Here is an 18422-nt window from a genome sequence, read left to right as displayed (position 1 = left end):
ATAAACAAAGGAAATTAACCATCACCAACCGCCGGTTTTATACCTGATTACAAATATTTCGAGTGTCTGAAATTCAATTTTTGCTAGTTGCACTGAACTCGGCTAATTCTGACTGCCATATAACCTAAAGTAGAAGCACATGTTTTTTTCCTCAGAAGACTCAGCTTTGATTTATATAGATCAGTTTGTACCACTCATGGAAGTGTTTCGCATTGTTGAAAAATAATGTCTTGATGAGCTTTTCTAGACTAAAGTTGTGTCATGTCTTGAAGAGAGTTGCTTTGTTACTGGAACATTATTTTCTCCAAATGTCCAAAAAAGCAAGGGGTACTTACCTATGAAGAAATTCAAGGCTCGCCATATTTGATGATCAAGCAGTAGTGGACAGAAACAGGTATTCAATAGCCAGCTTCAAGCCGATGCTGGGTATTATAAGCTCCCTATCCACAAAGAGATGGCAGTTGTATTAAAAGATGGAATGACCTGGGAAAAAAAAGCAAATTTAGAGTGAGAAACATACAATTTTATGTTGATATACTCTGAGCAGTATGTGCTATTCATTTATTCTCCAGAAGTTAATAAGAAAGGACCTAAACCAGGCAACTTCAATAAAATTTGGCTGTATCATATTACAGGCAGATGAGAAAATAGTTATTCTGGAAGTGGGGGTGTGCAAAAAAAAATCACATACAAATATTCAGCTAAGAGCTCTTGGAACATTGAAAATCCTCTCCAAGTTCCCTCTTATCTGCCCTCATCAACACTGGCACTCAGCTACCAACCAAGTAGAGATGGGTCGCTCAGGAGTGAGCCGCATCTTGTGAGCGGCTCTTTTTAAAGAGCGAGTGAGCGGTCATTCAGTAAAAATGAGCGGCGGTTCTTTTGGAGAAAGGGAACCGGTTCTCTCGCGTTCAGAGAGCCGTGCCGATGCATTCCGTCAAAGCCGGTTCTCCTGCTGGGTGCGACTTCCACGCCATCTATTAGCGCTACGAGAATGCAACTGCCCTCCAGCCCTTCCTCGCGAGAGTCGCCTTCACCCCCTCGCCTTCGGCTGAAGAACGAAAGAACCGCTGCTCCCTCACTCTTCAAAAGAGCGGCTCAAAAGATCCGGCTCGCGCCTGAGCGCTCAGGAGCCAGCCGCTCTTTTCGCCACGGCTCCGTCACTCTTCAAAAGATCCGGCTCGCTCCTGAGCGCTCAGGAGCCAGCCGCTCTTTTCGCCACGGCTCCCTCGCTCTTCAAAACACCCGGCTCGCTCCTGAGCGCTCAGGAGCGGGCCGCTCTTTTGAAGACCGAGGGAACCGTGGTTCAGTAAGTGAGCGGCGGTTCTTTCGGAGTGAGGAAGCCGGTTCTCTCTCCTTGAATGAGCCGTGCCGAACCGTTTCGTCAGAGCTGGGTCTTCGGCTGGGTTTTGATGTTTTTCGATTTCTGACCGACGAATGGTGGCCGGTGTGGGCCGACTCGCGCTACTGGTACTCGCGCGCAGAGTGTTGTGTGCGCAGCAGTCCCCTTGGTTTTTTGTCCGTCTTATGGTGTGGCACCCGATGCCACCGAATGGAGAAGTAAAGAAGTCTTAATTGGCAAAGGATGATACCGTTCGTTGCCTGCTGCTGTTCGAACGATGTCGCACGACTCTCACCGATCGTACATCGTGCGCTGGTCCAATAACACTTCGAAGATGGTCTTCCGTGCCTTTAAAGGGCCCCTAAACCACCTCAGATATTCTTTGAACATTTCAAGTAAATGCGCATCGAGTTCAGAATGCTGTCACTATCGACGATTCCAAACACTGCAGCGCTACGCGCTGCGGGAGTGCCACAAAAAAAAAACAAAAAACAATGCCGTTCTCCTCTCCTTGCCTTTCCGGTATCCCCAGCGGTTGTCACGATGCCCATTAGTTGAACAAGAACCTACGACTTCCGGTTAGTCTGCTAGCAGGTACGCGCGCTTTCTGCTCTTCCTCGTCGTGTTGCTCGTTTGTGCGCCCTTGCGAATTGGTAATTACAGCCCACAACGCAAGTGCCAAATCGCTCGCGTTCCAACACAGTCGTGCTTAGCGGTCTGATTAGCTGCGCGAACAGAGTGCCACAGTGTTGGCCTTTCCAGACGTGCGCGCAACACAGGGTCTATAGCGGTAGGCTTCGCATAACACGGGCCGGCACCGCAGCAACAGTAGGTAGCCGAGAAGCGCTGAGCCCGCATTACCGGCACGGTAACTCATCGCACGCTGTTTGCCATTCGCGGGCCGCCGTTCGACAGCGGTTCTTGCTCGCAAACAGCGAGATTTCCTTGCCCTACGTAGAGAGGATGAGACCGGGACTCATTTGTGCAGCAGATTCACCGCCGGTGATCACTCGACGGCGCCGATATCGTCGCTAGGCCTTTTCTTTAGCTTTTCTGGTTCCCTTCAAAGCTAAAACGGACGGCGCTTTGAAATGAAATACCGACGCTCACAAGCCGCAATATTTTCTTATCGTTGTTATCGCTCTTCGCAATACTTGTACAGAAAGAAGAAAAATACGCTGATATTAGCGGCGCCGTCGGCTGCGATGCAAGCACAGCTGAGCCCATCGTATCCTGGCTGCAGCTGATGTTTTCGTTGCCGGTGGCGGAGGCGTGCAGCTTCCCGGTCATCGATTGGCACATCGATCGTGCAGTGAGCGAGGCGCCAGCCAAACTGACATCTACTTTGGACACCTCTCGCGCGGCAGACGTTCTATGGCACTGGCGGCCGGTTCGCCGTCGGTATATGTGCCGCTAGCGTGGACGTGACCGGAAGTAGGCAGTGTTTTGAGAAGCGCGTTGGCTATTACGTGTGTCACGTGTCCTTTCGAGAAGCACTCGGCGAGGAGGGGAGACCAGCCGATGAGGAGAGTAGCGAAGGAAAGAGCGAAACGAGCGAGGGCCGTTTTTCGATCATCAAACGCGTATAACTCCGCTATTACGGCACCATTTCGAAAAATTCTCGCGGCTACGTGTTCTTTGTAGACTCGTGCACAACTGCAACACCACAACTAAATTTCGACCTCTGGGTGGTTTAGGGGCCCTTTAACGACAAGAGGTGAACGTACAGTTTACGTCCTGGTCTTCATTTGTGCTAATTAGTGTAGTCATGAAAATGTCGCCCATGACATCCACTTCAGTGCGTTTTCTGAGCGAACGAGGCCAATGATCCGTTGTGTTGTAATAGAACTTCATTTCTTTTTTCTTTCTTTTTTTTTGTCCTGGTGTATGAAGGCACGATCGCCAGTATTGCGTGTGCACTCAAGAGAAAAAAAAAACGAAAGGTACGTGCGGCAGTTTTGTGGGTCTTTCGTATGATTTTTGTATTGTACTTCAAGAAATGATTTCTACATTCATTTTGCATGGCGTCACAGCTTACTCATATTATAGTGAATGTACGCATGTGAATAAATGAATAAAGTTGAAAGTTAACGTACAATCATTTTGTGTTCTTAGTTTGGCAACAGTTGATTGTAAAGTACCACAAAAACGGACAAGCTTCTGTAATGAAGATGAAGTTACATATTTTTTTTTCTGAAAAAAGTACGTCGCATTCTGCCTGTCACAGTATCATAAGCATTTTATCCCCAATATCAGAAAAGAAAGCTTCATTACAACTAAAAATTCATGCTTTTAATATATGTAAAAATATTCTCTAAACATAGTGAAAATACCAATAACACGGTTATTAAATTATGCATACAGTTAAACCTGGATATAACGAAATTGACAAAATCCCAAAAAACTTCGTTATATAAAGAGGATTTCGTTATATGCAGGTTCAGCACGAAAATTCAAAAAATAAACGTTTACCGTATTTGCTCGATTCTAAAGCGCCCTCAATTGTAACGAGCACCCGTTTTCCGTTTTCGTCGAAGCACTCATCCTCGGAATGTCACACCAGATACCGGATGCGTGGACGCGTGTCGTTTCGCACAAGCCCGAGGCATCGGAAACGAAGAGCGAGCGTCACGATGGCGTCGCTCCGTCGTATAGTGTTACAGTAGAACCTCGCTGTTACGTTCCTGGGGGCTGCGTTTTCGCGGCTGTTACGTCGTTTTCGACCGGTCCCGGCACAGCTCCCTTAGAACTCAATGCATTGGTAACCCCGCTGTTGCGTCGCAACTGTGGGACCGTTCCCTCATCATACGTGGCGAACTGCCAGCCCGAGCGGCCATTTTGACTTTTCAAGTCGCTTGGCTTGGTGGCTTGACGATGGCATTGGCCGCCCAAAGTGCCGGGGGCGACAACTATGACGTATTTTCGGTTTCCGCCAGCAAAAGTATGGCCCTTGAGATCCGTATTTGCTGTATAAAGATGGTGTCCATGACGCGTTGTGGCCCTAAAATTGGTTTTGGCTCATAGATATTCCGTATATAAGGGTACGGCCATGCTAGCGGCAAAAAAAGCGCGCGTAATGCAGCGAGCGGCAAGTTGCCGCGCGTCAGCGCCTTGCCGCGAGGCCACCGTGGCACGCGCCTCTCGCCGCGTGGCAGCGCGATAAGATCTCCTGCGCTCTCCGAACGGGCGAGCAACACCCCGAGCGCTCGTTGTTTCATGCGAGAGACGACGATCGTAGATTCCGGTTGCGATGGCTCCGTGACGTCACCCTCGTCGCTCTTGATTGGTTCTTCATCTCGCGGCACGCGGCATTTGCCGCAGAACCCATTTCGCGCGGTACGCCGCAAGACCCCCGATTCCTGCCCCTTTCGCCGCGCGCAGCATGACGCGTTGCCGCGCGTTTCTGACGCGTGTTTCTGACGCGCGTTTTTGCTGCGCGTTTTTGCTGCGTGTTTTTGCTGCGTGTTTTTGCTGCGTGTTTTTGCTGCGTGTTTTTGCTGCGTGTTTTTGCCACTAGTGTGGCCGTACCCTAAAGTCCAAGGGCGATAACGCAGTCGCCGCGCGCCGTATGCTGTATGTGCGAGTGAAAACGTGCGAGGGGAGCCGACGACCGCGTCTAAATCTCGCGCGCGCAGGAAAAGCAGGGAGGAAGCGCGCCTTCTTCCGTTGCGCTCGAGGCACCGGCGAGGGAGCGAGGGGGGAGGGATAGCGGGGCGGCGCGCGGTCGCGCAGGCCGTATCTTGAAAGCGATCTGCGTTGGGGCAGAGTCTAGCAGTGTAGGTGCATCGGCAGTTCGTAGCTTTTTGCGTGCTGTGTGTTCTCGGCGCTCAGTTTGCGTTGAAGCTATAGACAACAGCACGAAGGTCACTTCGCTCACTTCTCCAGCTGCGCTTCCACACGCCGCCAGCGTTTGACGCGCCGTCGAGTCTGATGTGCCACAGCGTGTACCAGCGCGTCGGCAACATCAGCAGGAAAAGGAGAGAGTGCCGGCTTGGCGGGCTAGGCCAGCTGCAGCAAGCGGCAGGATCAGATTTGAATGAAGGGAGGGGGAAAGGTCACGCCCGCGGCGGCAAGATCGCCGGGTCGAGGGATGCAGGCCCGCCTCGCACACGCACGCACACGTGCGCTCGCTTCGCATTCCATCGCAGCGGAGAAGGTGCTTCCGGTTGCTGCTCGCGCAAAAATGACAAAATTTGGGGCGAAATCTTTAGGTGGTCGGAGGGGAAAATTCGTTATATCGAGGGTGTCTCCCGCTGCCACTTCGTTACGTAGAGGTCTCAAATACATGTGCTTCTATGGAGTAACGGCGGGGAATCGAAAAACTTCGTTATATCCAGGAATTCGTTATATGGAGGTTCATTATAAGCAGGTTTAACTGTATATCGTTTTTTTTTCAAAGCCACATAACTATAGAATATGCATAACACAGGTTACATGTTTAAGTGAACCGGTGAACCGGTTCATTTCAGTGAGCTGAGCCGTTCCGAGCCGCTCACTGAAGTCAACCGTTTTGCCCATCTCTACAACCAAGAACGCTAAACTTCACAGTCAGCTGAGGAAAGCGCTCATGCCTGTTGCACAGCGCACCACACAAGTCACAGATGACAGTACACCAATTGCAGGAATGTGCACCGATCCTGTCAGTAACAGTGGTCATGAGACTACGGCTTTATATGTCGCTCTTAAGCGGTGTGATCCTTGATCAGCTGATGTGATCTTTGGCCAGGACTTTTTATCTCCAAACTCCACACTTATAGACTGCGCGAACGATGCTCTTCACCTAGAGCTCCCACCTGAACATTGACATCGTTCGAGATCCCCTGAAACACCTGTGTTGCATTGATTTCGTTCACTCACCGTCCCAAGCTGCAACCCACGTCTCTTCGACGCCCTCTATTCGTGTAACAATATTCCATTAGCTTGATGTGATGTGTTTTTCGTCACCGATCTCGGAGGCGTGCGGGTGTTAAAAGAGATGGAGAAGGAAGACGGATGGCGACACAGCAAACAGATTTTTTAATAACACGCACACTCAAAACCAAAACTAAAAATCAAGCACACTACGGGAAGAAAGACTAATCAAGATATAAACTAATGTACACAGCCTAATATACAAAACGTTCTACTTGGCGCCTATGCGCGTCCATGGCGGCTAACTCTTCAAAGTCAGGCAACCCTGTCTTATCTCTGCGACGCTACAAATAAGAGTCACCTTGCTGCGTTCGTCGTTGCACGTTTGTCTGAGTCCGAAGCTCGTCGGCCCTTTTTCTCCAGCAGTAGGTGTACTCGTTGATGCTTTTGCCTTGCCGTCGGCACGTCGTCTCTTTATCAGTAGGGAGCTCGCTGGTGCTTCGTCGGTGATGAGCTCGTCGGCTCGTCCGCAACGGCGGTCGCCGTAGCTTAGGCCCACCTGTCTAGGCCTAGCGTCGGGACGCGTTCCAACTCCTTCAAGAGTGCTGACGTGGCGTCCCGAGGAGAATCAATCGTGCCGGTCTGCCGCAGAAGGGGGAGCCTCTCTGGGGTGCCTGGTCCTGCCGTGAGAAGCTGCAGCTCGTCCAGGAGCCTCGCCCGAACTTGCCGAGGTCGACGGCCACGCCTTGGACGGCCAACGTCACGGACTCGGCCAGACCCCCAAGTCTCCCGTCGCCAGTGCGGTGCTGGCGATGCGACCTTCCTGGCCCGGAACCACGTCGATAATCCCCAGACAGCGCCGTTCATCCCTCGATTACGGCTCGGCTCACGCGCCTCGCGCGCTCGCGCCGTTCAGAACGCTCCGCTCACATCGTCTTTGTCTTCTTTTATGGCGCCGCCGGCGTCTTACTCATGACATGGCTCCCCTTTTTAAGAGTTTTTTCTGAAAAAACTGCTTTCTGTCCGTCTTCTTTCTTGGTGGCGAACTTGACTCTTGTGACTTGGGTGCCTTTCTGTGCGTCGTCTTCGCTTACCACTCATCACCACACTTCACTGCACTATCGCGCACATTTCACTGTTTGCACTGTTCACAACACTCATGAGTTCATTGTTCGCGCCACTTCAAATATGTACATTTGTGTTGTCCGCGTTATGTTCTCACTGTTTAGTCAATCCATTGCCCTATTCATGTAATCTGCCCCCACGTTCTGTCGTCCCTTAATGTACTATATGTGGAAAGTAAGGCTCCCTCTCATCATATCTGTTATACGTCGGCTTAGCTTTATATGCACGGGCTCCTCTGTTAAACACTGCATCTCGCTCCGCCCAACTTCTATTTGCTCGGGTAGGTCTGAAAATCCTTCCTCAACCTTGTTTCTCTGCCTGGGGCCTGCCCACTGTTTGTATCTTATCTCGTGTGTCCTCCTTGGGCTCGATTCGTCCCGTTCCCAATTTGTGCCCCACAAATTCCCTAGTCTTGTAGCCTATCTCACACTTGGTTGGCTCTATCGTCAATCCTATGTCCTTGTCATCGGCAATCGCCAAACAAACACCAGTCTTCTCGTTTTTCCCCTTAGCCATCGTCTTCTGGCATACGTCACATGATTTTACATATCGTTTCACGTCACTCTGCACTCCCAGCCAAAAGAACTCTTCTGTTATTTTTTGTAACGTGTCCTTGATTCCCTGGTGACCTGTCGTTACACTATCATGCGCTAACTTCAATACTTTATTCCTCAGTTTCTTCGGGACCATCAACTGTAATACTTCCCTACCTGAACTAAATATATATCTCCGGTACAACAAATTATTCTTCTTTATAAACTCCGCTACTGTCCGACTCCTTTTCCTTTGCACCCGTTCTCCTATCTTCTGTTCACACTTTCTTATCGACTCATCCTTGTTCTGCAATTCTCGAAACTCTGCTACCGTTATATTTAACCCCTTCACGGCCGTAACCTGCAAGGCCGGCGGAGGTTTGATGCCCTTGCTACTTGCTCGTGTTTGTACTACAGCGGCTACGTCTGTGTCTTGCATCGCTCCCTTTTGCGCTTCTGAGCGTTCCTTCTCTACCACGTCTTTCTCAGTCTTCTTCCAACTTGGGTCAGGGGTCATCTGCTTTCCTCGCTCCCGGTACATTTCCCACAATCAAATCATAGAGGGGATCGTCTACACATCTAGCTGTGACTAGTCCTATATAGAAGGGTGTCGATATTTGGATCTGTGCCTCTGGCAGATACTTGACTGACTTGTCTACCAAGATCACTGGTTTAAAGTATCCGGTCATGCTTTCATGCGGCACTAAACTTTTCCTCACTAAAATTGTATTTGCTCCTGTGTCTCTCAGCACTGTAACCTTGTGCCCTTCTACCTCGCCTTCCACTACAGGCATGTTCTGTCCTCTCTGTCCCTCCTCTCTTGTGCTCATAATGCATGCAGTCTGATCCATGTAACTAGTCCTGCATTCATCTGCTCTGTGACCTTTCTTTTGGCACAACTGACAAACTACCGGTGCTTCGTGACGATTATCTCTCACTCGACAGTTCATCGCTACATGACCCAGCCGATTACATAGGAAACACCTCTGCGGTCCCCTTGGTCTGTTCATTTGTCCTTGATTCTTCACGTCTTCTACCGCTGCTGCGTGCGTATCTTTATCACTCTTTCCCAAATTCTTCAACCCTTGTGCTTCTACGAACTGTTCGGCTTGTTCGGCCATCTGCTTTACTGTTTGCAACTTTCTTTCCTTGAGAAATATTGCCAGACTGTTACTGCACCTGGCCAGAAATTGTTCACCTACGACTTTGTCACGAACTGCTTCATACGTTTTGTCAGTCTCTGAAAGCTCTATCCACCTTTCAAAGTAGTTAGTTAGTCGGCACGCAAACTGTTTGCCTGTCTCCGAGTCTTCTGGCTTGCATGAGCGAAACTTCTCTCGAAACCCTTCTGCCGTCAACCTGAATCTCTGTAATAAAGTATTTTTCACCTTGTCGTAGTCTAGTGATTCTTCAGCTGACATACGCCCATATATACTCAACGCTTCACCCACCAAACATAGGCTTAAGGCGTTAGCCCACTCGCTCTTCTCCCAGCCTTGCCCGATGGCTATTCTCTCGAACCGATGCAAATATGCATCCAAGTCGTCTCTTCGCTCGTCAAAAGGAGCCATTAATTTTCTAGGGCAAATTCGCTTTGGTCTGGAAGCAGCTGAGTCGGATGACGCCGATCCGGGTGAACTCGTTCCGTCGCGAGAACCCGCGCCCATTTCCGCTAGCCTTATCTTTAGCTCTAGAATTTCCTTTTCGCTTTTCTGCTGTTCGCGTACTCGTTCATGTTCCTCGCGTGCTCGTTCGTGCTCCTTCTCTTTCTCTTGACGAGTGTACTCGAAGAATGTCATTGTCTCGTCCTTTGACAGGTTTAAACCCTTTGCTATTGCCGCCAAACGTTCCCACTCCATCTTTGCTACTCCCGAGTATCGGTGACTGGGCTAAGATAGAATCCGGGACGGATCCTGGCAAGCTCGCCAATTGTGATGTGTGGCCAGAGCGGTGCTGGCGATGCGACCTTCCTGGCCCGGAACCACGTCGATAATCCCCAGACAGCGCCGTTCATCCCTCGATTACGGCTCGGCTCACGCGCCTCGCGCGCTCGCGCCGTTCAGAACGCTCCGCTCACATCGTCTTTGTCTTCTTTTATGGCGCCGCCGGCGTCTTACTCATGACACTTGAAGACATTTCACGTTTCCTTTTGTGAACTTTTGTGGCACTCGAGTGCTTGAGCAACGTACCGGTGATGTTAGGGCCAAAAAACTAAACGAGAAACCACATTAGATCATATCTATAAAGGCTCCATTGCGTGAGGTAAATCCTCGAACTACAGATTTTTGTCTCTTTCACTCCTTGATTTAACATAAGTGGCAACATGATGATTACCAGGGCTTCCACTTAAAAACTAGTTTGGAGGTGTCCTTGAAACACAAAACTTTGAATTTTATTGCACTATAGATCAGACATACAATTTTTTTAGGTAGTTGGAGCATTAGCTTATAATTTTGGAGATGTGTTTCACTAGATGAAGTAGATCTTCATCGTGTCCGGTGCGCTCACTTGGCTTGCTCACTGACAATGTGAAGTTCAAACAAGGAGGGCATATGGGTGTTCTCATCTCTGTCCTGAACCCCGCTACATGATAAAGAATGTACAAGTTATTTTGCTAAAGTCATTGCAAAATTTTCTCATGTACTGAAATTCACAATGCATATATGTATACAGTCAAACCTCGATATAACGAAGTTGTACTTGAAGTGAAAAATTTAGTTAATTCAATAGAACTAAGATGGGGAAATAAAAATACTTCGTTACATAGCTGAATTTCGTTAAATCAAGGTTCGTTATATCGAGGTTTGACAGTACAATAAAGGACTGGCCAAGCTCTCCTGCTCTTTTTCATTATTCAGGTTACCTGGTAGTAATCGTGCTTAAGCTACAATGATGTTAAAGTTAACAACTGCTGCATTAAACAACAACACCCGCCGTGGTTGCTCAGTGGCTATGGTGTTGGGCTACTGAGCACGAGGTCGCGGGATCGAATCCCGGCCACGGCGGCCGCATTTCGATGGGGGCGAAATGCGAAAACACCCGTGTACTTAGATTTAGGTGCACGTTAAAGAACCCCAGGTGGTCCAAATTTCCGGAGTCCTCCACTACGGCGTGCCTCATAATCAGAACTGGTTTTGGCACGTAAAACCCCATAATTTAATTAAACAACAACAAAAGTCAGAGATGGTCTTACATTACAGACCGTTTAAATGATAGGAACAAAGTCCATCACACAGATTGTTTTTTGGTAACCATGAAGGTGATATCTTAATAAATGGATATTGTTTTTTTTTTTTTTGGCGCAAGGGCCAGAAATGACCAAAGGCCGCCATGACACTTGGTGATGAATGGCAATGAGAAAAGTTTAATATCGTGGAAAAGGAGTGCCTGCCTAATATATTGTCTGTACATGGTGTAAGATATGTATCTATTAAAATAATGTCAATGAAAAAGGAGCCGTATGGTTATAAACGTACTTTATGAAGAATTATATACTAAAACTTGTTAATTTTAGCAGCACTAGCGCCTCTGCAGAGCCCTTCAGCGCAAGGGCTGCGAGGCATGTGCTCTCTAAGTGACTGCATTGCAGCTACAGCCTCCAAGGAGAGCTTGTGCTACAAATAGCCTGGCCAAATGATTTCTATGGTATTCGTTTCTCCTAAGAACTTGAGTACTGTTTTAAAATTAAATAGAGGGTCATTGCTTCAAAAGAACACTGGGTGCAAAGGTATAACGGTATAAGGAACGGAAGAACTTTTTTCTCTCCTCTTCTAATAATGGGCACTGAACATGGCAGGCTCACAGAAAGAAACTACATACTGATGTCATCATCACCATCTCTTCCTACAGTTTTCACCAATTTTCCGAGCAATTTCACTTTCTGGTGTTCAATTTCAATCATTTCATAGTGTCTTTTTTTCCCGTTTTCCTCCTGCTTTTCTAGTGCCGAAATGAACCAGTCAAATGTTGTTTTGTGGCGTCTCGTCTCGGAGTTTTGCTTGTTTTCTAGGCCACGGTGGTTGATGTTGTTCCTCCTGTTGTTCCCTCGCAAGAGTCTCCTCCTCACCCTCACTTTCGGCTGTCTTTTGAGCTGCTCTTTTTGAAGAACGAGTGAGTCGTGGTTCAAGTCAGTGGCGGTTCTTTTGGAGAGAGAACCGGCTCCCTTTCTCGAAAAGAACCGCCGCTCAGTTTCACTGAACCACTGCTCACTCGCTCTTTAAAGAGAGCGGCTCGAAATATCCGGCTCGATCCTGAGCGACCCTTCTCTAATTGCCAGCCGTATACCTAGATTGTGGACTGGGTCGAGAATTTTGAAAGCATTATCCGATACGGATTGGTACACCATGGCTCCGTAGTCGAGGTGTGATCGTACAAAGCCCTTATACAGGCTAAGCAGACACCTCCTGTCACTGCCCCAGTTTGTTCGAGAAAGTAGCTTAAGCAGGTTCATAGTCTTCAGGCACTTCACTTTAAGATATTTCAAGTGGGGAATAAAATTAAGTTTTGTGTCCAAGATAATACCTAAAAATTTGTGTTCGCGACTGACCGCTAGTTGTTCGCCATTAAGGTCAATAGAGGGTTCTGGTGATATGCCTCTCTTGTTCGAAAAGAGAACACATGTGCTTTTTTGAGGGTTATATTTAAAACCATTTTCTTGTGACCATTTATAAAGTTTGTTTAGGCCAAGCTGTAGCTGTCTCTCGCAGATCCTAAGATTGCACGACCTAAAAGCTATCTGTACGTCATCCACATAGACCGAGTAAAAGAGTGTGCGAGGTATGATGGCATGTAAGGAGTTCATATTTACAATAAAGAGCGTACAGCTCAGCACTCCACCTTGTGGTACCATCTGTCTCCTGTGTGAATGATCGAGACTGCACATTACCAACTATAACACGAATCGTTCTGTCGAACAGGTAGCTCTCAATAATGGTCAGCAAGTTGCCATGTAAATGTTCGAAATAAGAATGTTCGAGAACGCCTGTGGAAGCTATATAACCGCCGTGCGAGAATCGTTCAGGGGAATTCAGGAGTTCGAGAGTTCAGTCCGCACCGGTGAAGTGATGTAACGTGAAGACTGAGCGTCTGCTGAAGAAGGGGATTCCTCGGCAAGCTAGTCGACGAGTTCATCGAGCGTCTGCATTTCCGGAAGAAGTTCTTTTTTGAGATTTGCCCGAGTTACACAGAGATCGTCCGACTTCAAGACCAACACTGGTGAATACGATTGGACACTTAGTGTTCCTTTTTTATTTTGTGCTTTACGTGTTGGACTCTTAGTACTTGCCGTTAATTATTTTCCTGTGTTTTGTGAATACCCATCTGATTTGTATTGTGTTGTGTCTAGCCTAAGTGTGCAAGTATGTGTGTAACTGCCTTGTGTGAAGAATATATTTTGTTGTGTTTTGACAACTCTGGGCTCTGACTCGGTCTTTGGACAGCAACCGGCGTTCGCTGGCGCACCAGAGGGCCCATTCTTAATTGTCCTTGCTTTCGTGGGATTATTTTCGGAAGCTGATAATTTGGCTTTGGAATTTGTTCCGGCGTCTCCGCATCGTTCACCGGGGTATGTGACACGCGGTCATCACGCGCCTGCACGAGACTGCACGGCATCCCCACAATTGCTGCTGTTTTTTCTGTGGTGTGTTTCTGATGGAAATGGCTACGCCAATGAACAAACGTAAATTTCTCTCGAGGAGGAGGAGGAGGAGGCACATATGATCGCCAAGGCCAAAAGAGAAAGGAAAAGAAACGTGAGCAGCTTCCCCTGTGGTGCAAGACTTGAGTAAACAGCGGAGCTGGTGATCCACCTAGCTTCTTCCAGGTTTTACTAGGCTAGGAGATGCTAAGTTTTGCTAGGAAATGCTAAGTGCTGCTAGGCACAGTATTCCGAATCGGCTCGCCACCGACGCGGAGATTCTCCCTTGGCCGCGCGACGTGCTTCAAGATGAGCGGCTTCTTCGGGTGTCCGGTCTTCTTTGGTCGTCCCATGTCAAGGCTACGTGTACTTGCCACAGAGCCTACGAGAGTTCTGCTTCGATCGCGGCGGCTCCGAGATTTATCTCTTCGGTGACGTCACATCCAAGCTGCACCTCCACACTTGCCGGGGCGTGGCTAGTCGAAACCTGCCGAGCCGCCGCCAGAGGCGCCTGCTAAGTCCCGGACACTGCTCGCGTTCGGCACAAATGCGGGGAAACGAGGAAACACGAACGGCTTTGGCAGAAGCTCTGCACGTTGCCTCATTGGTGCTGCTACAATTACTTTTTCTTTCTCTATCTTGCTTTCATTTTTTCTTTTCCTCTCCCGAATATAGTGCGCGCCGCGCGCATGCTCTTCTTCCTTCTCCTTAACGTCCCATGTCAAGGCAACATGTGCACGGCACGGAGAGGAGGCGAAGCACACGCCGCTCTGTGAGGTGGTTACTAGGCAACCCAGGCGACTCATCGCTCAGTGAGATTTTCTCGATTGACGAGCACTGTTTTACGGATAGCTTAAACAACATCACTGTTAGAAATGTTGCAGTTTCGCCCCAAAGGCGAAGCATCGATTGCAATCGCAGATTAGTAGACAGGTATACGAACTAAGAATATTAGTTTTATCGGCCGTAAAAACTTGCCCAAACATTAGCTTACTAACAATTTTAAATAATAAGTACGGTGTCACGCGCGCACACGTAAACATCACCACATGTCGCTGCTCGATGACCGCAGAAACCGGTGTCAACATGCTGCAGTGAGGAGGGGCGGTAATCGCAGCAAGCAAATTGACCTCCGTACCATCTCCTGCTTCAGCGCGAACTAAACATCCAAAGCCCAGCGCACACGACTCTACCGGCACTAGTTGCACTTCGCTCACATCGCAGTTCACTTTGAAGATGAGGCCCGCGCGGGCGCGCACTTTGCGCACGTCGCAGATCCTTTCAAGATACCGCTCCGACGCGGCCACCGCCGCCGCCGTTTTCAACATGATGCCAACGTCTCATCAGGGGAAAATGACAATCCGCTAGACAAACCGACTCCGGCGACTGCTTTGAAGTATTGGATCCATTTGACCTCATTAGAAAAGTTATCAGAGCCCCCGACAATGACATTGCGATGGCTCTTTTAACGGACTAGGACACTCGCGTAACGCCTTTATTTGCCGTAAAGCGTAAGAAATCCAGGCTGACTGAGGTCTGGAAATAAAACTTCCGGTAAATGCAAGCTTGCCAAGCTTGCTGACTTTGTCATAAATATGCAGTGAAATTGTGATAATTCAAAAGCGCTTCATTACGGCGGTTGCCAAGCTTGCCGACTTTGTCATAAATATGCAGTGAAATTGTGATAATTGAAACCGCTTCAATGTGGCGGTGCATGTGCCATGCTTGCCGACATTGTCATAAATATGCAGTGAAATTGTAATAATTCAAACCGCTTCATTGTGGCTGTGCATGTGCCGCAAAATGATTTTTTCGGGTTCGGCCGGGCAAGCGCGTTCGGTTAGCCGTCGGCCACTATGTATGGAAAATGCTGTGACAGCGGCGCGAAGTGCATTCCATCCAATTGCTAAGATTTCCCAGACGATGATTTCGGTTTCGTTTGCGGCTTTGTCGTTTGACGTACGTATATAATACTAATCGCGTATCAATGAAGTTACGCCACAACGAAGCTTTTCGTGTGTCCCGTGAATTTTGTTGCAGCGGGACTTGACTGTATATTCAAATTACAATACGACGTTATCATACCTGTAGGTTGTGCTTAAGTTGTACCTTACGATTTTTCTGACCCTTTTACTTTGAGAAATTCAATTAGTTCACCAGCGCCTCTGCGCCACGCGAAGGGCTTGTGTGGTCGGAATGGTTCGGGATTATTTTCTTGGCCGCAGACACTGAGACCGACGCCGGCTTTTCTGCGACATGAGGCTTTTAACGATATTACATTAAAAGACGTTGATAGCCAGCTTAAAAAATCAGGTACATGCTCTAAGTAGTCTAAGAAATCTAGTTTGTTTCCCAATGGCAGCTGTAAAACACTAGAACCATGACTTGCGCCAAACATAGTCAGACACTCAATACTGCTATTTATCGATGAGAATTATGAAATAATTTTGTGCCTTAATGACTGCTTCATATACATAGGTACGCCACCACTCCTTCCGTTTTGCCACACAAGACCGTTGTACGAGTAATCGTGAAAATGCAGAGGATAGTCGTTTGTTGTTAGCCAGTTTTCCATACACACTAAAACATGAAAGTTGTGGGAGATCGAGGTATATAAGTGGCTAAGTCGTTCCTTTTTATTTTTAAGGCTACGCATGTTTATGGGTAAAGCCTTGAGCCGTTTGGGGGTACATGAAATAGATTCGTTGAAAGTCATGACATCATAATAGTTAAATGCATTGGAGTTATCCATATTTCAGGACAATCTCACGAGCTCATGAAGAGGAAAACTTCACACTACACTCCTTCGTTCATCTTTTCCATATCCTTAACGCTGGAAATTTTCAGCACCGATGAGTTCTCAACACTCTGCCCCCCCCCCCCCCTGAGGTAACTATAAATTTCCACCATAGTTCCTCCTTTTTTTGCACTGAGGAACCCAGCAGCTGCTTGCCCTACCTAGTTAAGTGTTCATTCACATAGACTATTGACAAGCACTGAAAGAAAAGTGCATTTGCATCCAATTTTGCCTTCCTTGCCTTGCTGAGAAAGGCATTTCTCTTGGTTCTACGAACAAACTGGAGAATAATATTTGATTCGTCGTGCCGAGCAGTAGATACACGATGACAAATCCCAACATCAGCCTCTGCGACTCCTTCCTGTATGACTAAGCCAATTTTTTTTATTATAGCTACTGGTTCACTTTCATGAAGAATGCCTTAGATCTCAATGCTGTTCACGTGCTGGTACTATTCTAACTCTTCTATTTTGTTTGTCAACTTCACAGTTTGTGAACGGAGTTCTCCGTTCTCTGTCAACACTTTCTGTAACTGCTTCGCTATTTCGCTGATGCCTTCAAATTTTTCCTTTAAGCCTCTGATTTCAACCTGAGCTCACGCTTGAAATCTCCAAATGCTTTAAACATACGAAGCGCTTCCTATGTCATTGTAACAAAAAAAAAAACAAAAAAAAACACCAAAATATTGTTATGGGAAACAAAAGAAACAATTAATTGTTTGGATGAAGTGCACAGCGCTAACACACGAGACAATAGGGTTATACAAGAACGCTGCTTACCTGTGAAACCAAGCACAATATTTAGTTGCTACTCCGATGCGCACTGCCTCCAAACTGGAATTGGTCTTCGTTCTGCTGGTCCTTTTTATGTCGTCGGCACCCTGCACATTCCCTGTGAAGTGGGCGTTGCTACGTTGTTTTTCCGTGCAGATAGACTTGTACGATAAGTGACGATAGAGGCGATGATCTGGGCCTGTCACGTGCATCCGTGGTCCACCGGGTACCAAGAATTTATTCCACAGGCCTAGCGGTGCGCTGCAAAAGCAAGCGCAATATCTAGTTGCTACTCTGATGTGCACTGCCACCAAACCTCAATATGAACAGTGCAATTTGGGCTTTTGGATTCAGGACGTAATTTAAAACATTGGTAAATTTTAAAAAAAGTCTGAGAAAGTTCACTAAATGCAATTATGAATTGCCAATGTAATATGAAACTCCGATGCTGCAAGCCAGCGTATGCCTAAACTATGCTGGTACGCAGCATCGGCACGTCGGAACGCGAGGCAGCCGCCTCTCTTAAAGGCCAATCGCCCACGATAATCACACGAGTTCCGAAAAAGCCTCGAAAGAAACACGACGATCACGCGAATCGGTGACAGCGGCATGTCACAAGGGAAACGGCTGTCGCCCGCGTGCACACACAGGTTCTTTAGCACACGCCTTTTCCATACCAGCTGGCAGATGACACGCTGGCGCGCGTTGCAATGGGTCTGTCCCTGGCTTAGGACGGTGCCCTTGCGCTCCACAACAACGCAGTATGCCCGAAGGCCGCACGTGGACGGATATTCCAACAGCGCAGCTCAGCAAAGCAGCGGGACCAGTGAGGTGAGAAGGCACGCATCGGGTCAGGCATCACCACAAAATACTTTCATTCTCGAATCGCGCTTTTTTGTTCTGACGGAAGGTAACAGTGTGTCAGCTAAACAGTCAGTCGAGCCGTTTTTTCTGAGAAGGTCGCGAAGTGGCGGTTGTTGCGCGTGCATACTCCGGCCAGACAAGTGTCACCTAGCAACGGAGGTATGTCTCTTCCTTCTTTTGTAAGTGCCTCTTTTGTGCTTCTTTCAACGGCCGCACTAGATACGCCGCTACACGGCTGGAGAAATGTAACCTCGGTACTCAAGGGGTTGCCACGCGGCCACACTTTGTACTTTCCGGGCGGTGTCATTTACACGCGCTTGCACTTTAAAATAGTTCAGGTGTCTGCCTCGAGCGAGACAGTCGCAGTGTCCACAGCAAGGAATGTGAAAAACAAACAAGCTTTGGAGGCGACATGGAGCTTCCTTTTTGTCGGTAGCTTTCTCGCCGTCAGCGTCTGCTTTGAGCGTGTCGCTCTTATTACATGGTGCTTTAGTGGCGTGTG

Source organism: Dermacentor silvarum, chromosome 1 (genome assembly GCF_013339745.2).
Source record: "Dermacentor silvarum isolate Dsil-2018 chromosome 1, BIME_Dsil_1.4, whole genome shotgun sequence".
Lineage (NCBI taxonomy): Eukaryota > Metazoa > Arthropoda > Arachnida > Ixodida > Ixodidae > Dermacentor > Dermacentor silvarum.
This window is presented reverse-complemented; position numbering follows the sequence as displayed.